The sequence below is a fragment of the Ylistrum balloti genome, unplaced genomic scaffold, assembly GCF_031769215.1.
Source record: "Ylistrum balloti isolate Yb309-2 unplaced genomic scaffold, AGI_CSIRO_Ybal_v1 Utg369810, whole genome shotgun sequence".
Lineage (NCBI taxonomy): Eukaryota > Metazoa > Mollusca > Bivalvia > Pectinida > Pectinidae > Ylistrum > Ylistrum balloti.
Window position 1 is genome coordinate 1,019,171 of NW_026781983.1, and position 8,356 is coordinate 1,027,526.

The 8,356-nt window shown below is 34.8% G+C and overlaps 1 long non-coding RNA gene across 1 annotated transcript; it reads left to right on the forward strand.

Moving 5' to 3' along the window:
* The first annotated feature begins 3,419 nt into the window (after positions 1–3,419).
* LOC132544831 (uncharacterized) lies at positions 3,420–4,927 on the forward strand. The gene is made up of 2 exons (XR_009554017.1): positions 3,420–3,933; positions 4,299–4,927. It is a non-coding gene; the product is annotated as an uncharacterized LOC132544831 (long non-coding RNA).
* The last annotated feature ends 3,429 nt before the right edge of the window (positions 4,928–8,356 follow it).

Below are 8,356 nucleotides of genomic sequence, written 5' to 3' on the forward strand. Positions count from 1 at the left end.
TAGAGATGATCGTTCCCACAGTTAAATGTATCGTACATTTGTGAATCCTTGAGGCTCTTTTTTCGATCATAAGTATACTGCTTACATTTCATTAATCTATTAAATATGATTCCAATATTTTTGCACAAGTTCATTAAGATCGTGAGATCAATTTCGTAAAGATGAGAATTTTTCAAAATTTCCAGACCATGTCAGAAACATCATCTTAACAACTCTAGAGAACACCAGGCACCTGGAGAATAACCGTAACCAGAGGGAAACCATCTCAGATCGGAGATCACTTGGACCAAGAGTATCACCCACACCAGGAGGAAAGCATCTCACAGGAGATAACTTGGACCAAATGTATCACCAGGACCAGAAGGAAATCATCTCAGATTGGAAATCACTTGAACCATGAGTGTCACCAGGACCAGAACACAACCACCTACGATCGGAGAAAATTGGGACTAAGTGTATCAACAAGAACTATTAGGAAACCATCTCAGGTCGGAGATCACTGGGACCAAGATTATCACAAGGACCAAAAGGAAACCATCTCAGATCGGAAATCACTTGTAATAAGAGTATCACCAAGACCAGAAGAAAGCCATCTCCGATCACTAGGACCAAGAGTATCACAAGGACCAGAAAAAAAACCATCTCAAATTGGATATCAGTTGGACCAAGAGTATAACCGTTTTCAATTTATGTAGGAGTTGCTTCCCTTTAATTGCAAATGGACTGCAGTTATGAATGTACTGAAAATTGCTTATTTCCGCCATGACGTACTGACATAGGAAAAGTTTACTTATGGACACCGGGTCTTTTATTATAACAGAGTAGTTTAGAAAGTCAACATAATCTCAATTGCAACTAAAATTCTATGCAACTTCGGCAATAAAAATATTACAACTAAATGTCTTAATGGTTTTGTTCTGGTTATAAAACAATGATATGATATGAACAAAGGATAGAACCTTTAAACGCCGTCTGAATATAAATGTAGATGCAACTCGGTTGATGTGGAAACTAGATCAGTCTTGGAAAGATGGATATATTTGTATTCGTAACACGCATGTATTTTTTTTCAAATAGAAAACAAACATAATCATATCTATTTCCGTTGCTGTATACTTACTTTGCAATTTATTAAATTTCCTTTTCCTTCCTTTACAGTGGCGTAGCAATAATGTATGCTTGTATGCTTGAGCATACACTCAAATTCGCTTGAGAAATTTTTTCTTACTTTTATTTTTACGTTAAGATAAAAGTTTGAAATAAAAGTACGAAAAAACAAATATATATATATATAGCATCAAACTATCATTTTTTCTTTTCCGGCCGTATGCAGTATATCTATATATATACATTACGATACGGAATATTTAGCCCTTCAATATATTTGGTTCTGGTTATTGTTGTAACAATTCTATTTCCGGGTTATATAGTTTGTACCCGCTTAACTTAAAAAAGGGCACAGCGTAAAATTACCGAACTTTTTAACGTAAACCGGACATGTGGATCTGTGGTATCACAAGACAATTTAGGAAGTGAAAACAAGAAGACCAGCCTTTCTGAAATGATGTCTAGTGACACATCTCAAGACAACTCTCAGCCTTCCGAGTATAAACCTCCTTATTCTGATATCAACGTCATGTCAGAAAACGAACTGAAGGATGACAGTGTTCGTCGTTCTCTTTTGGCGACAAAGTGGGATACTGCTAACAAATTCAATTTTCCAGTCAGGTAAACAAGTTGATGATTTTATTAAACAATACCTAATATACTGTTATTTGTATGTCTCTAAAACCAATTCTTTGCGATTCGCACAGACTCAGTTTAAGTTAAATGCAAAAAATAACTATTAGCATGAAAATCGCGTAGCAAATATATCCATGCACTGTAATGCGGATGCAATGCTCGGAAATATTTTTTTCTTCAACAAGGGGAAATAAAACTTGGAAAAGGTAGAAGAACTCAAAACATGATTAGCTTTCCATCGATGAATCACTAAATTAGTACACCAAACCCTCGGCCCCAATCACTCACCACTCCTGCCGACCGGACCCACATAAACGGAAAGGGAGTAATACTGTCATGTAAGGTGAATTCAAGGAACGGATAATATTTTTTTCCATAATAAAAATGAATCTAGCTTTCGTCGTAAGAATAGCTCTACTGAACTAAAGTTATATTGTTGTAAACACGACGTTAAATAAAGGTTCTTGTATCTTGTCACGGTAATTGTAAGACTCGACAAAATTGAAGTTTTTGAAAATTCGTATGACGACAATAAATGTAAATACAAGTATTGGTTCTGTTATTTTTGACATTAATTGGTATGAAACATTGCTTACGTACATATTGCATGTTGCCGACCCTATTTAGTCCCCACTGAGAATTTTGAAATAAAGTGCATATCGAAAGCATTGAAATTAGAAACCCGACGGCTTCAGGGGGCTCTCCCCCCACCCCCACCACATACACACCCATTGGAGCTTTACCCCTGGGCTTCCTCTTGAAAGCATACACTCTTAAAAAACATTTGCTACGCCACTGCTTTATTTGGAATATTTGTTTATTTGCTTATATTTATTGTTTGTTTCAACACATTTAATTAAATATAACTGAGAACAGAAAATATCACTATTTAAAGCTGTTAAATATTGTAAAAAAGCTAAACTATGTTTGTTCCAAAATATTTATAGCAAGTTCTGTTTTACCGAGTGAAGCACACAGACTATCTCATTGAAGCTATGATGAGTCAAGTTGAGATGCTACATATACAGAAAAAGAACATTAATTAAAAACAAAACGTCAATATGACCTGTATAGCTCACCTGGTTTAGTTAGCTAAAATTGCTTCATCAAAACTAACTGAAAAGCAATTTTTTGTACCTATTTATCCTTTTAGGCCTGTCCCCTCTGCCCAATGATGATCAAATGCATCGTTTATACAACAGTAAGATCTCTTCAGCTAAAGATGCTTCATAACAAATTTCTTGTTATACATAGCAAGAAGAAAGCTGCCACAATGAATTTATCACCAGATTTAATGCTAGCAGTGTCTTGTATAATAAACTCATATCCTATATCAAGTGAAGAGAAGTGTTGAGTGCATACAAATAGATTATATTCAATTGCACTAGACCCGTCAATTACGCTTGCATGTTGTATCAGCTAAAATTGACTCTAATATGGCGGCTTTCTGGTCGTTATTCTCATTCGGACAAGGATGTTTGTAAACTTTCTCAAACGCTGTTAATGAAGAATCTTGAAGAAGATATATTCACCAATACGTTCACATTGCTATTTGTGTATACAATCTGGAGTTTATGCTTTACCGAGTGAAGTCCATCCTGTATTGTTTATGTATTGTTTACCACACCATACAAAATGTATGACAAGATGTGTATTAGTCAATAAGGTTTCGGAAAGTGAAATGTGGTATTTAATATGATGTAACGTCCATCTGTACTGTTTCATATACATAGTCACTTATTAGGTTTCTAAGCCGAAATGTTCTGTGTGGTCTTAGATCTCCGGCAAATTAATCTACATGTCTAATTTGATAAAATACCGAGTTTTTTCTCATTCTTTGTCACGAAGAAGTGACAGTTTTGTAATGAAGTGTTCATTTTCTTAAGTGTTAAGTTATATAGGTCTAGTTTTCTAGTAATTAGGTTATTTACAGTAATCCATGACCAGACTGGTTGTTCTAGAGTCATATTATTAGGAATATTACGGTATGCTTTGAGGTTCAATGTAATTCAACAGGGCTTGTTTACTTATCGTTGATTGGTCAGTTATTGAAAGATTAGCCAATCGGAGCACACCTTACGCTTCGCGGATGAAGCACATAGAAAAGATATGGCGAGACCGGACGGCCAGATTTGGCAAAATCGTTGTCATAAATGACTAGAAAGAAGGAGGTTCAGGACATTCTCAGGGGTGAGTCCAAATCTATAAACCTTGTATTGTTCATTGGGAGTAAATTTGCAGGTTGTCATTCCATATTTTCGAAAATTTAACTTAGTAAAACAGCGGTGCAAATGTAACGATAAGAAATCTATTGAATGTGTATTGACACAGTTTTTACGCAATGTTGCTTCTATGAAATGGTCATAGGGGTAATTTTTAGAACTCGGAAAGGGTTTTTAAAGCTAGGCAAGGTTTGTCAGAAGATTATTTGTAATTCAAGTGATTATTACGGATAGATATTAGGTTACCGCTTTATCTACGGACTCTGCCAATGTTATCTATGTCGCGTCAAAATACGTTAGTATTGAGAATTTGTTTTGTTTTGTGTTATATAGTTCAACGACATGTAAAGTAGAGAAGGGGCTTAGACGGCTGGACAACTTCAGGACCGATGTCGACGCATACCAACGCTTAAGACAGGTGTTGTGGAGAGCACATTGGGCCCTGTCATCCCACTAGATCAGTGTTATATTGTACAGTACCAATGTGATGTAAATGCCGAACTGTGAACTGTTTATGTTGAGTCATGAACATAGTTCAAGTGTAACGGAAGTAGCGACTTTGCCGAACTGTTGTATTGTTTACATTATCAGCTGATTTGATGTAATGGGGTACTTTGTGATTATTTGGAGCCTGTAATGACTGCAGTGATCTATAATAAACTGAACTTTGAATTATCATAAAATAGTACTGATTGATTCATATTTCAATTGATTTTTCCAGTGAAATTTAGTTATGAATATCATAATGGTATAAATTGTTCTGAAAAGGAATGTTTTAGTCATTTGAAGGCAATAATGTAATTCCTTGATAATATGAAGTGTTTATTGTGTGAGGAATTCCGACTGTACCACTGTACCCCTGTTCCACTGTATTGTGAGATTTATACCTTATGGTATGTTTATACTGTCATGTTGAGTGTTTATAACTGTTAATTTATAAACATAATTGTTAAGTTTACAAATTTCTTTGTGATATTTTAGTAGCTTCCAGGTTGACCAAGGCATTAGCCCTCGAGCACGTGACAACAAACACTGATCAGTTTTATGAATAATGTTAAGGGAAGGGTTTAACTTCACAATGAATTTTATATTACTATTTGTTTTGATCAAGATGTATATGGGGAGTGTCGCTGACGAAGCAAAAGATACCTTCTCATTAGGAACAATTGGATTATTGCACTTAAAGCGTTGAAAAGACCACGTGTTGTGAAACAATATACTCGTAAGACACAACCAAGAAACTGTTCCGGAACATGTAATCTTATTCTTCCATGTAAATATTTCTTTTGGCCATACTTTGCCCTAGATTTGTACAATATGACATTGGATTATTATTCTGTAGGTATTTTCTTTATTGTTTAAGTCTGTTTTCAAACATTAATAGAGATTAGGAATCTAAAGCTGACTATGAGATAACTGAACGTAGATATTTACACAGAAGACAGCTAAGAATGTATGCTTGGAGAATATCTAACCGTACAAAACAACCTTGCATTGGCTAAGGATAAAAAGATATATGAAAGTTCAATTATTCACGATCACATGACATACCTTTTCTAGAAATAAATTCCACTCGAAATGAAATTACAATGTTTTAACCATTTACCATCCAACATTTAAAGATAATATTTCTGGCTGAGAAATCAAATTACAAATTGAATTTTCTGCAAGAAATACTTTGGAAATAAGTAAAAAAAAAAAAAAAAAACCAATGTACAATAACAGAATTAATGAATTTAGAGAAATCAATTACAGGGTAAGTTTTGAAATAAATAAAAAAAAAGGATAGAAGAGATTATTAAACAAAAAACTAAGGTAACGCAACATGATGTGTTATTCGTTTCCTCTCGTGATTAAACAGGGAGGAAACCAACAAAATATAGTTTTAATCATCAAGGTCACCGGAAGAACCTTATATTTCCAAGTTACGAGCTGGAGTACTTGTTCTCAGAATCGATTTAACGGATGATTAATAGTATAATCATATGTTTCGACTTCTTTTTATTACAATACATGGTCGATATTTTAGACAATAAAAACAACAGGAAAATACCAACATAATTATAGTGAAATTCAATACTACTATGGGAAAATATGAACAAAAAAGTATTATAAAAAATAGACTCCTGAAAAGGCACAATGTCAGAAATGACAATGAATTTTGGGATCTTTCGTTTAGGTATACTTGATAGTTTTTTCGTTGAACGTAAAATACAACACGGACGCCAATAAACAATTAACAGTTTATATAACAAACCAACAAATTCAAGATACAATCTACAGAATAGGAGATAGACCGATCACATGCCTTCCCCTACTCACAGTGAGTGGATGTCACTTCCCTATGCAGAGCGTCCTTACTTTCGGTTCGTGATCACTCTAGGTCACAGCGCTCGAGTTTGGGCTCTCGCGGTCATGGTGTACACACACAAAGTCAAAGTTCACTCTTAAACCCACTAGTTAAACTCTTAAAACAACACATGAGGTCTGCCTTTTCTTCAGCATTGTATCACGCACAGTCTTCTTCACTCACCATCTTCCCGCGTCCTCTACCCAAGCCGATCGTACGAACCCCCCGGACTTATTCGTGATTACATTGTCTCCAAGTCAACTTATGCTTTATCAACGACACCCGCCATGTAAATCTTGATCGATCCAAGTAAGTAAGTAATGTCACGTTCTCAGAAGAGAACAAGGTGTACAACAACAGAATCAACATACAAACTAACGAATATCAAACACACCCACATTCATATCACACAAAAATCTCATTGAGAGCTATGAAGATCGTAAAATTTCCCCATAATTTTCATCAACCTGCATCTTGTGCATATTTTGTCACGAGTGTCCGTCAGCTGGAGAGTGTTAGAAAGAAAATCGTGATGGTGGGCATAAGTCCTTTAATATTGAATCATTCTGTTCAGGTAAGGAGTTTATATTCTGAAATGGAAATAAAAAAACACGTAAATTGAAATCATCACGTTTACCACACAGATTAGAGGAAAGTTGGTTTTCTGTTTTATGAAAATAAGATGATTATTACTTTTTCTTTTATTTATTATTTTTTTTCCTACTGAATTTTGTTTCTATTGATATGTATACATTTATGAATTATACATCTGTTCGTTTGATTTTCACTACTTTTACTGCCAAGTTTTAATACCAACCAATAACTTGATTCATCCCAAATTCAAGTTGTCTTATACACTCAACACTGCAAGTATCATGTCTAAACACGTCCTACTCTTTTTTCACCAAATATAGATATATGTTCAGTGTTACATTAAACCAACTCAAAGCATTACCGAGCCAGTCAAAACCTCACAACTAAGTATCAAGAGAGAAAAATATACGTCATACTTGCAAAGTATATACCACGGTAGGCCATACATATAGAACAGAGAATCAGAGTTTCACTTAATAAACGAATCAAACGGAGCGGCTCCAGAGATAAACAGCTAGTGGTGTCGAGTTATCCAGTTTGTCTAACACTCCTGAACCTAACTGAGCGGTGCTCCTTTTATATATTCAATGAAAAAGATGACGTGTTACTGAAATTATACAGCTAAATCATTCCCCAATACTTCTGGACTTTTGTCATATCAGTTACAGGTCGACTTTCTGGCACTCAATGACCATTAATCACCATAGGTCATTGCAACATTCCGTTCGTGACTTTAAATGTTTGGCCATATCCATTCAATTAGACTTTCTGACCATAGGTGAATAGATGTTTATTACAGCAGCATCCTTAAGGATTGCTGTAAATTTACAGAGTCCAGTTCCCACGTATCTGCTCTTAAACGACCCGTACTGACCAGTATAAAATGTATCAACGCATCTCATCTGGCTGTTCTATTCAATAAATAATCAACCACCATTATTATATGTTTCACAACTATCCAGAATTGTCATTACAATATTGATCATCATTAAAATATTACGTGCTTACCCTTATTTTGTTACAAGTACCCACCAATAACTTCTGAATATTTGTTCTACTTTCCCATCATCCTCATAAGTGTCAATTCATTTTTGACATATATTCCATTACACATTCAAGACCATGATGTTACATGGTAGCATGAAACATATCATAACACTTCTTGTACTGTGAACTATATATGCCATACATTATTGACACATGAAATACTCTCCAACAGTCACCAACATTGGAATGATAAATAGACAAGCACATCTATGCTTCATTCTCATAAAGTGATATAAACGGATGTCATCCACAGTTCTTTTCACACTATTACTGAGTATGTATAGGGACATAACATGCACATATGTAACTCCAATGTGTGTTACCTGTGATATTTGTGTATGTGGCTATCTTATCGGTAACGCATTACGTTTGGTTATTACCTCATATACCCCACATATGA